The following is a 14,782-nucleotide window of genomic DNA, read 5'->3' on the forward strand; positions in this document are numbered from 1 at the left end:
CGGACTGAGAATCTACTCGGTAGCAGACATCACTTATATATTCTCCTTGTCAGTAGTCATAAGAGCCTTGCAAGGGGCTCTGTTAGCTTTCACATTCAACCTGTCAGAACGGATAAAAGGCAACTCAAAGCATGTCTTCTTTCTGCTTCTTTTTGCTTCTCCTTCTTATTTTTATTTTTATTTTTATTTTTTTGCATTTTAGGTTTTGGGGTATATGTGAAGAACATGCAAGATTGTTGCATAAGTACACACATGGCAGTGTAATTTGCTGCCTTCCTCCCCTTCCCCTATATCTGGCATGGGGAGAAATGCTTCTCCTTCTTAAAACAGATTGCCTTCTACAACTCTGGGTCATTTACAAACTCTTAGTTATAAAAGAATAATCTCACACTGGGGCCTGGGAGGTGGGAGGCTAGGGGAGGAATAGTAGGAGTAGGGGAATTGGGGAGGGATAGCATTAGGAGAATTACCTGATGTAGATGATTGGGCGATGAATTCAGCAAACCACCAACGTGGCATGTATAAACCTATGCAACAAACCTGCACGATACGCACACATACCCCAGAACTTAAAGTATAATAAATAAATTAAACATATATAAATAAAATTTTAAAAATAAAAAAAAAATTTTATATATAAGATTGTAAAGATTATATTTAACCTAGCAATTAAACTGTGTATCACAAGAGGAATGAGTTCAATAAATATTACACAAGGGGAAAAAAAAGAATAATCTCTTACAGCAAGTTTTTAAGTATACTTGGATTGCATAAACAGCCAAAAGAGAGTGGAAAGAAAGATTAATCATTTGAAGGAATAAAAACAATGAAAGGAAGTACATTTAGATGATGGAATATTATTCAGCTATAAAAAAAAAATGAGCTATCAAGCTGTGGAAAGACATGGAGGGAACTTAAATGCCTATTACCAAGGAAAAGAGGCCAGTCTGAAAAGGCAAGACACACTGTATTATTCCAGCTAGATGCCAGTATGGAAAAGGCAAAACTATGGAGGTAGTAAAAAGATCAGTGGTTGTCAGGTTTTGGGATAGGGAGGGATGAACAGGCAGAGCACAGAGGATTCATAGGAAGGGTAAATATTACGTATGATACTACAGTGGTAGACACACGTCATTATACATTTGTTCAAATCCATAGGATGTGAAACACTAAGAGGAAACCCTAATGTAAACTATGGACTTTGGGTGAAATGATGTGTTCATGAAGGTTTGTGGATTGTTACAAGCATACCACTCTGGTGAAGGATGTTGGTAATAGGGGAGGCTGTCTTCAGATGGGGACGATGGATACGTGGGAAATCTCTGTACCTTCCTCTTGATTTTGCTGTGAACCTAAAAATGCTCTTAAAAAATAAAGTCTTTCTTTAAAAAAGAAAAAGGAAAACATCGCATCAAAGACTTCTTGGGTTTTCAGAGGATAAGGACTCAAAACTGAGAGCACGCTGGCCAGCTTGCCATTTTACTTCTATAGAATCTGCCTAATTGACTTCATCACTTCCTTCCTAAATTATCAGTGTTGTTATAAATTCTCCAGGGCCTGTAATTATCTGCTAGTAAATGTGTCCTCTGTTCTGATTTACTTTCTAGGATTCCACAGCCACTGGGAAATTTTCACTCATTAAATGGCATATATAAATAGAAGATGCTAAATAGTCATGACTAGCAAGAAGAGTATTCCCTCGATTCAATATGAAGTGTTTGAAAGGGTATTTAGAATGTGACATAAATATCTGATTTTATATCACATAAGAAGTGGGCTGAAGGAGAAATCCATTTGGGGTGGTATGAGACTGCTTCATAAATGCTTAAGGTAATCAAGGTGTGGGCATGGTTCTTTTAGCTGATGTCAATACAGACAGTTAAAATATGTTTAATTATCTGTGTTGTATTTACTATTTCTTTTGAACTTACTGTTATTTCATGTGGAATGAGTCTTTCTGCTATTAGCTACAAGTTTTTCCTATAGAGCTAAAAGAAAAACATTTCATCAGAAATACCTACATCATTTAAGATTGATTTTTACAAAAACTTTTTCACATGTCAAATTTCCTCTAAAATAAAAAGCGTTTTGAATTCAACTGACTCCCTTAGAAGCCCTTTATAATTTTAACGAAGTCCCCTTCTCAAGCCTTTTCTAAGAAGGAAGAGAGGGAATAAAAGGAGCGGGGAGAGAGAGAGAGAGACAAAGAGAGAGACTCTGAAAGGTACTGTGTTTTCCCAAATAGGGTAAGGGCATTCTAAAGATGGGTTGTCTATTATTCCAAGAATGTCTTAAAGGCACACAGTAACTATTGCAGTAACATCTCCAGCCTGACCCTTTCCACTCTCGTTCTTCAAAAAGCAGAGTGGACCAACTTGGTGAAGAAAGGAAGAACCACTATCTCCCACAGCCATTCCTTCTCATTGCTTTAATTTAAAGCAGTGGTTCTCAAAGTGTTCCCCCGGACCACCACATCAACAGCACATGGGAACTTATTAGAAATGCAGATTCCCCAGCTGCCCCACACACCCACTGAATCAGAAACTCTGGGGCTGGAGACCAGCAATCTGTTTAACAAGCCCCCTGGGAAATTTTAAGGCAAGCTAACATTTCAGAGTTATGGATTTATAGCAGCCATTTCAAACTCGGCTGCACACTGGAGTCACTTAAGGAGTTTAAAAGTTACAGCTGTCTGGGTCCTGCCCTCAGATACCATGTTGTACTGTAATTTGTCTGAGGAGCAGCCTGGTATCAGGACTCAAACCTCGCTAGGTAATTCTAATACACAGCAACATTCAAGGACAGAACCGCTGCTTCAGACCTGATTTCACTTCACCCATGAAAATAACACTGTCTGGGAAAAGATGCCAGCTCAGTGGGCTGGAACCTAAGAGATCCTCAGTAAAGGAAACAAACCCCAGGTATCCTTCCTGAAGAGACTTTGGTTATATGTGAACTTAGATGCAGGCACCCTTGATTCCCCAGAACTGTCCTGAATCCCATAGTCTTCTCCTGAGCACCCAGATGTTTTATATTGCACGCAGAGCTCAATCCCAAGGGACATCACCTGTGCTAGTAGCAGCAGTTAGAAGAGGATTTTCGGGAAATGATCAAGTCAAACTTACTTCTTATATTTCATGCTAATTTGGAGAGGACTGGTGGAAAATAATTAAACATGATTCTTACAGCTGATGCTACATTTGAGTTTTAGATTTAGGGTAAAACTTCTTCTAACCAAGATACTGGTGCCTTAGTATCTATTAATAACTTGTTATATAACAAATAAAAGTATAATTTAAGATACAAAACCTATGCTTCCTTCCATTTTGTAAAGCAGCCTTGGTTGGACCTTCCCTGCATTCCTATGTTCACGTTATTTTAGCACAATAAAGGCTGTCTTCCAGGTATAATTGTTTCCTGTCTGTTGCTGCTGGTAGGCTACCAGCAAAGAATACATTTTATGCATCTCTGCTTCTGCAGGGTCCAGAGCTCAAAAGGCATTTCTTTTTTCTTTTTTCAATTATACTTTAAGTTCTGGGATACATGTGCAGAACGTGCAGGTTTGTTACACAGGTATCCACATGCCATGGTGGTTTGCTGCACCCATCAACCCATCAGCTACATTAGGTATTTCTCCTAATGTAAATGTATACCTCCCCTAGCCCCCCCACCCCCTGACTGGCCCAGGTGTGTGGTGTTCCCCTCCCTGTGTCTATGTGTTCTCATTGTTCAACTCCCACTTATAAGTGAGAACACATGGTGTTTGGTTTTCTGTTCCTGTGTTAGTTTGCTGAGAATGATGGTTTCCAGCTTCATCCATGTCCCTGAAAAGGACATGAATTCATCCCTTTTTATAGCTGCATAGTATTCCATGATGTGTACGTGCTACATTTTCTTTATCCAGTCTATCACTGATGAGCACTTGGGTTGGCTCCAAGTCATTGCTCTTGTGAACAGTGCTGCAATAAATATACATGTTCGTGTGTCTTTATAGGAGAATGATTTATAATCTTTTGGGTATATGCCCAGTAATGGGATTGCTGAGTCAAATGGTATATCTGGTCCTAGATCCTTGAGGAATTGCCACACTGTCTCCACAATGGTTGAACTAATTTACACTCCAACCAACAGTGTAAAAGCGTTCCTGTTTCTCCACATCTTCTCCAGCATCTGTTGTTTTCTGACTTTTTAATGATCGCCATTCTAATTGGCATGAAATGATATCTCAATGTGGTTTTGATTTGCATTTCTCTAATGACAAGTGATGATGAGCTGTTTTTCATATGTTTTTTGGCTGCATAAATGTCTTCTTTTCAGAAGTGTCTTCATATCCTTCACCCACTTTTTGATGGAGTTGTTTTTCTCTGGTAAACTTGTTTAAGTTCTTTGTAGATTCTGGATATTAGCCTTTGTCAGATGGATAGATTGCAAAAATTTTCTCCCATTCTGTAGGGTGCCTATTTACTCTGATGATAGTTTCTTTTGCTATTCAGAAGCTACTTAGTTAAATTAGGTCCATTTATCAAGCTTGGCTTTTGTTGCCATTGCTTTTGGTGTTGTAGTCATGAAGTCTTTGCCCATGCCTATGTCCTGAATGGTATTGCCTAGGTTTTCTTCTAGGGTTTTCATGGTTTTAGGTCTTACATCTATGTCTTGAATCCATCTTGAGTTAATTTTTGTATAAGGTGTAAGGAAGTGGTCCAGTTTCATTTTTCTGCATATGGGAGCCAGTTTTCCCCACACCATTCATTAAATAGGGAATCCTTTCCCCATTGCTTTTGTCTGGTTTGTCAAAGATCAAATGGTTGTAGATGTGTGGCATTATTTCTGAGGCCTCTGTTCTGTTCCATTGGTCTACATATCTGTTTTGTTACCAGTATCATGCTGTTTTTATTACTGTAGGCTTGTAATATAGTTTGAAGTCAGGTAGTGTGATGCCTCCAGCTTTGTTCTTGTTGCTTAGGACTCTCTTGGCTATATGGGCTCTTTTTTGGTTCCATATCAATTTTAAAGCAGTTTTTTCTAATTCTGTGAAGAAAGTCGATGGTAGCTTGATGGGGATAGCATTGAATCTATAAATTACTTTGGGCAGTATGACCATTTTCACAATATTGATTCTTCCTAACCATGAGCATGGAATGTTTTACCATGTGTTTGTGTCCTGTCTTATTTCCTTGAGCTGTGATTTGTAGTTCTCCTTGAAGAGGTCCTTTACATCCCTTGTGAGTTGTATTCCCAGGTATTTTATTCTCTTTGTAGCAATTGTGGATGGGAGTTCACTCATGATTTGGCTTTCCATTCGTGTATTATTGGTGTATAGGAATGCTTGTGAATTTTGCACATTGATTTTATATCCTGAGACTTTGCTGAAGTTGCTTATCAGCTTACGGAGATTTGGAGCTAAGATAATGGGGTTTTCTAAATATACAATTATGTCATCTGCAAGCAGAGACAATTTGACTTCCTCTCTTCCTATTTGAATCCCTTTTCTTTCTTTCTTTTGCCTGATTGTCCTGGCCAGAACTTCCAATAGTATGTTAAATAGGAGTGGCAAGAGAGGGCATCCTTGTCTTGTGCCAGTTTTCAAAGGGAATGCTTCCAGCTTTTGCCCATTCAGTATGATATTGGCTGTGGGTTTGTCATAAACAGCTTTTATTATTTTGAGATATGTTCCATCAATACCTAGTTTATTGAGAGTTTTTAGCAAGAAGGGGTGTTGAATTTTATTGAAGGCCTTTTCTGCATCTATTGAGATAATCGTGGTTTTTGTCATTGGTTCTGTTTATGTAATGGATTATGCTTATTGATTTGCATATGTTGAACGAGACTTGCATCCCAGGGATAAAGACAACTTGACCGTGGTGGATAAGCTTTCTGATGTGCTGCTGGATTTGGTTTGCCAATATTTTGTTGAGGACTTTTGCATCAATATTCATTAGGGATATTGGCCTGAAATTTTCTTTTTTGTTGCATTCTGCCAGGTTTTGGTGTCAGGGTGATGCTAGCCACATAAAATGAGTTAGGGATGAGTCCCTCTTTTTCTGTTGTTTGGAATAGTTTCAGAAGGAATGGTACCAGCTCCTCTTTTTACCTCTGGTAGAATTTGGCTGTGAATCCGTTTGGTCCTGGGCTTATATTTGTTGGTAGGCTATTAATTACTGTCTCAATCTCAGTACTTGTTATTGGTCTATCTGAAGGCATTTCTTAATGCTTGTTGAATGAGTCAGTGAACAAACTATAAAAGCTTCACTCAATCTGCAAGACAGAATTTATATATTCTGTCAGCAGCCACAAAATAAACAAATTTGTGTCTTTAGAATGGCAAAAGCTATAAAAAAATAGTTTTTTACACAGAGGACTGAGACCCTTTTTCTTAATTTTTCCTTGTTCCCAAGAAAATCTTTAGAAAACTAGAAGACTGAAATTTTTTTTAAAAGAAGTTCTGACCTTCTAGGAAAAGAGGAGTGGAGTACATTCAAATTCCCTCAAAAAAATCCAGTAACAGGATAAAATATTTCTCAGGAAAGAACGTCTCTGCAATACATGTTTGTGCATTTTTGTGCATGGAAATTTCTAATGTGTGAGAAATAGGGCAATGGTAGAAAATTTTTTAAATGAAAATCTGTTTTGCAAATAGTCATTTAGCTACTTTCATAATAGTTTACTTAGGATTTATATTCTAAATACAATCTCTAAAAAGGGGGTCAACCAACTCTTTTTGTGAATGGTCAAACAGTAAATATCTAAAGCTTTGTGAGCCACGTGGTCTCTGTTTCAACTACTCAGCTCTGCCTTCTGTAGCACAAAAGCAGCTGTAGATTATATGCAAATGAATGGATGTGACTGTGTTCCCATAAAATTTAATTTCTGCTCTCTAAATGTGGCTCAGATCTATTCCTTCCTTTTCTTCTCTGCTATTGACACCTGTGGTCTTCACCCTCATTAGAGCTCTGAAATCCTGGCTTAGCCATCTCATTCATTCATTTATTCAACAAATTCTTGTCCAGCATCTGGGTTGTCCCTAGGCATTGAGGTGTGTCCTTGAGAATCTAGCAGACAGAAAAGCTCTTCTGATGGTTTTGGGGTTTTTTCTTAATGGAATGCTGCACAAATGTGTGTCATCCTTGGACAGGGGCCATGCTAATCTCTGTATCATTCCAATTTTAGTATATGTGTTGCCAAAGCAAGCACTCTTCTGGAGCTTATAGTATGGGGGAAAGACAGACAACATATAAAATAACCATGAGTTACAGCAGTGGTTCTAATGTGAGGGGTAGGGATTCCCTCCTGGGGCCATTTGGTGATGTTTGGAGACAGTTTTAGTTGCCACATGTGGTGATGAGGTGCTTCTGGCATCCCATGGGCAGAGTCCAGGGGTGATGCAAAACTTCCCACAAGGCATAGGACAGTTCCCCACAACAAAGTTATATCCAGCCCAAAATGTCAGTGGTGCTGAGGGTTAGAAACTCTGAATTAAAGATATGATCAATGCTCTAAGAAAGGAAACAGAAAGCTATGAGGGTAGCTGATTTAGATCAAATTCTTTGGGAAGATGTCCTTGAGGAAATGACATTCAGGTGAATCCTAGAGGGTAAACAGGATTTCATCAGGTAAGGGGGTACCCAGGGAGAAGGCAAATGTGAGGACTACTGAAAAGATACTGATGCGTATGCCCCACCCCAATCAATTCAGTGAGAATCATTCAAATTCTGTTGTTTTTAAAGTTTCTCAAATTAGAATCAATTGGTAAGCTTTAAAAGCAAAAAGATAGAGAATTTTTCTGAAGCATGTTTTAAGGTTGATGGTAAGACATTTAAAAAACATTTATGGTATAGGACAGAGAAAATAATTGAGAAGGGGGGATGAAATCAGAACCACATATAGAGTATCACATTTATTGATTTGCATATGTTGCAATAGCTTTGAATCCCAGGAATAAATCCCATTTGATCATAGCGAATGATATTTTTAATGTGCTGTTGAATTTGTTTTGCCAGTATTTTGTTGAGTATTTTTGCATCTATGTTCATCAGGGATATTGGCCTGTAACTTCTTTTCTTGTAGTGTCTGTGTCCAGTTTTAGCATTAGGATAATGCTGGCCTCATAAAATGAATTTGAAGATATTCCTTTCTCTTCCATTTATTTGGAAGAGTTTGAAAAGGATTCAAATTAATTCTTTTTTAAATGTTTGGTAGAATTCAGCTATGAAGGCAATCAGTCCTGGGCTTTTAATAGGAGACTTTTTATTACTGATTGAATCTATTTGTCCACTATTGGTCTATTCAGATTTTCTGTTTCTTCATGATTCAGTCTTGGCAGTTGTAAGTGTCTAGGAATTTATCTATTTCTTCTAAGTTATCCAATTTATTGGAGTATAATTGCTCACAGTAGTTTCCTGTGACCCTTTGTATATATTTTTTTTTTTTTGAGACAGAGTCTTGCTCTGTCACCCAAGCTGGAGTGCAATACACAATCTCAGCTCACTGCAACCTCTGCCTCCTAGATTCAAGCGATTCTCCTGCCTCGGCCTCCTGAGTAGCTGGGATTAGAGGCACCTGCCACAACACCTGGCTAATTTTTGTAGTTTTCAGTAGAGAAAGGGTTTCACCATGTTGGCCATGCTGGTCTCAAACTCCTGACCTCAGGTGATCCACCCATCTTGGCCTCCCAAAGGACCCTTTGTATTTCTGTAGTATCAGTTGTAATGTCTCCTCTTTTATTTCTGATTTTATTAACAGAATGAAGGACAAAAGTTATAGGATCATCTCAATAGGTATAGAAAAAGAATTTGATGAAATTCCAATTCATTTCATAATAAAAACTTTCAACAAATTTGGTAGAGAAGATGTACCATGACACAATAAAGGCCTTAAGTGACAAGTCCATGGCTAATATTCTCAACAGTGAAAAGTTTAAAGCATTTTCTCAAAGATCTAGAACAAGGCAGGAACGTTCAATCTCACTACTTCTTTTCAACATTTTACTGGAAGTCCAAGCCTGTGCAATTTGGCAAGAAAAAGAAATAAAAAACATCCTAATTGGAAGGAAGTACTTAAATTGTTCCTGTTTACAGGTGGCATGATATTATATATAGAAAACCTTAAAGACTTCACCAAATAAAAACCATTATAACTGACAAATTCATTAAATTTGCAGAATACAAAATCGATATACAAAAATCAGTAGCATTTCAACACTAACAACAAACTATCTGAACAAGAAATTAATAAAACAATCTCATTAGCAATAGCAACAAAAAATAAATAAAATATCTTGATATAAATTTAACCAAGGAAGTAAAGATCTATATATTGGTAACTATAAAGCATTGATGAAAGAAAATGAAGAAAACAGAAGTAAATGGAAAGGCATGATTATGAATTGAAAGAATTAATACTGCTAGGATGTCCATAATATCCAAAGCAATCTACAGATTCAGTGTAATCCATATCGAAATTTCAATGTCATTCTTTACAGAAACAGAAAAAACAAAATCCTAAAATTTGTATGGAAACATGAAAGACTCTGAATAGCCAAATCTATCTTGATCAAAAGGAAAAAAGCTGGAGGCATCACAGTACCTAACTGCAAAATATATTACAAAGTTAAATTAATCAAAACATCACAGTACTGCCATAAAAACAGACATAACAAGTCAAACAGGATAGAGTTCAGAAATAACCCCAAATATTTATGAACAATTGAGTTTCAATAAAGGTGCCAAAAAGAAATAATGAGGAAAGGACAGTTTCTTCAATAAATCATGTGGGGGAAACTGGATATTCACATGCAGATGAATAAAATTAGATTCTAATTTGCATCATATACAAAAATTAACTCAAAGTGGATTAAAGACAAATTAAGACCTGAAACTTAGTAATTCCACTAAACTACTGAAACTTTCTTTTAGTAGTAAAACTACTAAAAGAAAACATAAGGGAAAAGCTCCATGACGTTGGTCTGGACAATATTTTGGATATAACCCCAAAAGTATATGCAACCAAAGCAAAAAGAGGCAAATGGAATTGTATCACTCTAAAAAGCTCCTGCACAGCAAAGGAAACAATTAGCAGAGTGAAGAGATAATACGTGCCATGGGAGAAAATATTTGCAAACCATACATCTGATAAGGGGTTACTATCCAAAACATATGATATGGTTTGTATATTTTTCTGCTCCAAATCTCATGTTAAAATGTAACCTCTAGTGGTGGAGGTGGGGCCTGGTGGGAGGTGTTTGGATCATGAGGATGGATCCTAATGAATGGCTTAGTTCTATTCCTTTGGTGATGAGAGAGTTCTCACTCTAAGTTCACACAAGATCTTGTTGTTGAAAAGTGCACCTCCCCACTTCTCTGTTGCTTCTACTCTAACCATGTGACACGCTGCCTTTCCATCACCTTCCACCAAGATTGTAAGCTCCCTGAGGCCCTCACCAGAAGAAGATGCCAACACCAAACTTCCTGTACAGCCATAGGACCATAAACCAACTAAACCTCTTCTTTTAAATAAATCACCTAGCTTTGGGATTGCCAGGGAAGATGGCCGAAAGGAAGCTTCTCCAGAGTGCAGCTACCAAGTGAGACAGAACCAGAGCAATATCCGCATCGCCGAGTTAGGTACCAGTTTTGTTTTAAAAGGACTGGTTGAACAGTGGGATTAACCCCAAAAAAAGGCAGCAAAAGCAGCCCAAAGGCGTCCAGCCAAGGCAAAGCAGGTGCTGAGAACCACCCAGAGTCACAAACCCGGGTAACAGCCCAGGCTGGCACCCAGACCAGACAGGTGCCTTGTTAGCACAGACAAGAGCAGAAATCTGGACTAATACCAAGAAAGCTTGTGAAAAGGAACTGCCCATCCCACAAAAGGGAGAGTTGAAAGTGGGGAGGGGGATACGACCAGACAGGCCCCTCCCCTACAAGATCCAGCAACCAGAGTCCCTCTCCCGGGAGAGTTTCGCAGTTAACACATCCTCCGCTTGGGAACAGCAGCCAGCTCAGCAGAGGGAAATAGCCCATCATTGGGAAGGCGGGGCTAACCCCACCAGTACATAAACCAGGCAAAGAATAAACAACAGCCTGGCTGAGAACAAGGCAGCCCAACAGCGCCTCCACAAGCAGACAATGGACAAACTGTCTTAAGTGGCACACTGACACCTGCATTTTTTTAAAAAAGATGCATACAGGAGAAATAACCCCAACTTTAACAGAAAAGACGTCCACTCAGAGAAGATGGGAAGAAACCAGTGCAAAAAGGATGAAAACATCAAAGTCCAGAATGCCTCTCTTCCCCAGAGAGATCACAACGACTCACCAGCATGGCAACAAAACAGGTCAGAAAATGATTTTGATGAGCTGACAGAAGCAGGCTTCAGAAGATGGGTAATAACAAACTTCTCTGAGCTAAAAGAACATGTTTTAACCCAATGCAAAGAAACTAAGAACCTTGAAAAAAGATTAGATGAAATGCTAACTAGAATAACCAGCCTAGAGAAGAACATAAACGACTTGATGGAGCTGAAAAACACAGTACGAGAACTTCGTGAAGCATACACAAGTTTCATAGCCAAATCGATCAAGCAGGAGAAAGGATATCAGAGATCAAAGATCAACTCAATGAAATAAAAAGAGAAGGTTAAAAAAGAGTGAAAAGAAATGAACAAAGCCTCCAAGAAATATGGGATTATGTGAAAACACCTAATCTAAGCTTGATCAGTGTACCTGAAGAGGACAGGGAAATGAATCCAAGCTGGAAAACACTCCTCAAAATATTATCCAGGAGAACTTCCCCAACCTGGCAAAACAGGCCAACATTCAAATACAGGAAATACAAAGACCACCACAGAGATACTCCTCAAGAAGAGCAACCCCAAGGCACATAATCGTCAGATTCACCAGGGTTGAAATGAAGGAAAAAATGCTAAGGGCAGCCAGAGAGACAGTTGGGGTAACCCACAAAGGAAAGCCCATCAGACTCACAGTGGATCCCTTGGCAGAAACCCTACAAGCCAGAAGAGAGTGGCGGCCAATATTCAACATCCTTAAAGAAAAGAACTTTCAACCCAGAATCTCATATCCAGCCAAACTAAGCTTCATAAGTGAAAGAGAAACAAAATCCTTTACAAACAAGCAATTACTGAGAGATTTCATCACAACCAGACCTGCCCTACAAGAGCTCCTGAAGGAAGCACTAAACACAGAAAAAAATATCCAGTACCAGCCACTGCAAAAACGAACCAAATAGTAAAGACCAATGATGCAATGAGGAAACTGTATTGACCAAAGGGCAAAACAAACAACCAGTACCAAAATGGCAGGATCAAATTCACACATAACAATATTAATGTTAAATGTAAATGGCCTAAATCCCCAATCAAAAGACACAGACTGGCAAACTGGGTAAAAAGTCAAAACCCATCTGTGTGCTATATTCAGGAGACCCATCTCACATGCAAAGACATACATAGACTCAAAATAAAGGGATGGAAGAAGTTCTATCAAGCAAATGGAGAGCAAAAAAAAAGCAGGGTTTGCAATTTTAGTCTCTGATAAAATTGACTTTAAACCAAGAAAGATCAGAAGAGACAAAGAAGGACACTACATAATGATGAAAGGATCAATACAACAAGAAGAGCTGACTATCCTAAATATATATGCAACAAATACAGGAGCACCCAGATACATAAAGCAAGTTCTTAATGACCTAAAAAGAGACTTAGACTCCCGCACAATAATAGTGGGAGACTTTAACACTCCACTATCAACATTAGACAGATCAACGAAACAGAAAATCAACAAGGACATACAGGACTTGAACACAGAACTGGCACAAGTGGACTTAATAGACAGCTACAGAACTCTCCACCCCACAGCCACAGAATATACATTCTTCTCAGCACCACATCGCACTTACTCTAAAATTGACCACACAATCAGAAGTAAATCACTTCTCAGCAAACGCAAAAAAATGGAAATGATAACAGTCTCTCAGACCACAGTGCAATCAAATTAGATCTCAAGATTAAGAAACTAACTCAAAACCACAAAACTTCATGGAAACTGACAACTGGCTCTTGAATGTTGACTGGATAAACAATGAAATGAATGCAGAAATAAAGATGTTCTTCAAAACCAATGAGAACGAGGACACAACGTACCAGAATCTCTGGGGCACATTTAAAGCAGTGTCTAGAGGGAAATTTATAGCAATAAATACCCACATGAGAAATAAGGAAAGATCTAAATTTGACACCCTATCATCAAAACTGAAAGAGCTAGAGGAGCAAGATCAAAAAACCTCAAAAGCTAGCAGAAGACAAGAAATAACTAAGATCAGGGCAGAAATGAAGGAGATAGAGACACACACACACACAAAAACTTCAAAAAATCAATAAATCCAGGAGTTGGTTTTTTTGAAAAGATCAACAAAATAGGCAGACCACTAGCCAGATTAATAAAAAAGAAAAGAGAGAAGAATCAAATAGCTGCAATAAAAAATTATAAAGGGGATATCACCACCAAACCTAAAGAAATACAAACAACCATCAGAGATTACTACAAACAACTCTATGTGCATAAACCAGTAAACCTGGAAGAAAAGAAAAGTTCATAGACACTTGCACGCTACCAAAACTAAGCCAGGAAGAACCTGAAACCCAGAATAGACCAATAACAGGGGCTGAAGTTGAGGCAGCAATTAATAGCTTACCAACCAAAAAAAGTTCAGGTCCAGACAGGTTCACAGCCCAATTCTACCAGATGTACAAAGAGGAGCTGGTACCAATCATTCTGAAACCATTCCAAACAATACAAAAAGAGGGAATCCTCCCCAACTCATTGTATGAGACCAACATCATCCTGATACCAAAACCCAGCAGAGACTCAACAAAAAAAGGAAACTTCAGGCCAATTTCCATGATGAACATAGATGCAAATATCTTCAATAAGATACTGGCAAACCGATTGCAACAGCACATCAAAAAGCTTATCTATCATGATCAAGTAGGCTTCATCCCAGGGATGCAAGGCTGGTTCAACATACGCAAGTCCATAAACGTAATCCACCACATAAATAGAACCAAAGACAAAAAGCACATGATTATCTCAATAGATGCAGAGAAGGTCTTTGACAAAATTTAACAGCGCTTTATGCTAAAAACTCTCAATAAATTATGTATCAATGGAACCTATCACAATATAATAAAAATTATTTATGACAAACCCATGGTCAATATCATACTGAATGAGCAAAAACTGGAAGCATTCCTTTGAAATCTAGTACTAGACAAGGATGCCCTCTCTCTCCACTCTTATTCAATATAGTATTGGGAGTTCTAGCCAGAGCAATCAGGCAAGAAAAAGAAATACAGGGTATTCAATTAGGAAAGGAGGAAGTCAATTTGCAGATGACATGATTGTATATTTAGAAGATCCGTCATCTCAGCCCAAACTCTCCTTAAACTGATAAGCAACTTCATCAAAGTCTCAGAATCAATGAGCAGAAATCACAAGTATTCCTATGCACAAAATCAATGAGCAGAAATCACAAGTATTCCTATGCACTAATAACAGACAGAGAGCCAAATCAAGAGCAAACTCCCATTCACAATTGCTACAAAAAGAATAAAATACCTAGGAATACAACTAACAAAGGATGTAAAGGGCCTCTTCAAGGGGAACTACAAACCACTGTTCAAGGAAATAAGAGAAGACACAACAGATGGAAAACATTCCATGTTCATAGTTAGGAAGAATCAGTATTGTGAAAATGGCCATGCTGCCCAAAG

General features: G+C 38.2%; 1 non-coding gene across 1 annotated transcript; it reads right to left on the reverse strand.

Moving 5' to 3' along the window:
• Positions 1 to 7,089: 7,089 nt before the first annotated feature.
• On the reverse strand, positions 7,090 to 7,191 carry LOC135276124 (U6 spliceosomal RNA). Its single transcript, XR_010343690.1, has one exon. It is a non-coding gene; the product is annotated as a U6 spliceosomal RNA (small nuclear RNA).
• Between the last annotated feature and the right edge of the window lie 7,591 nt (positions 7,192 to 14,782).

The sequence above is a fragment of the Aotus nancymaae genome, unplaced genomic scaffold (genome assembly GCF_030222135.1).
Source record: "Aotus nancymaae isolate 86718 unplaced genomic scaffold, 86718_ANA_hifiasm-v0.15.2.pri h1tg000020l, whole genome shotgun sequence".
NCBI lineage: Eukaryota > Metazoa > Chordata > Mammalia > Primates > Aotidae > Aotus > Aotus nancymaae.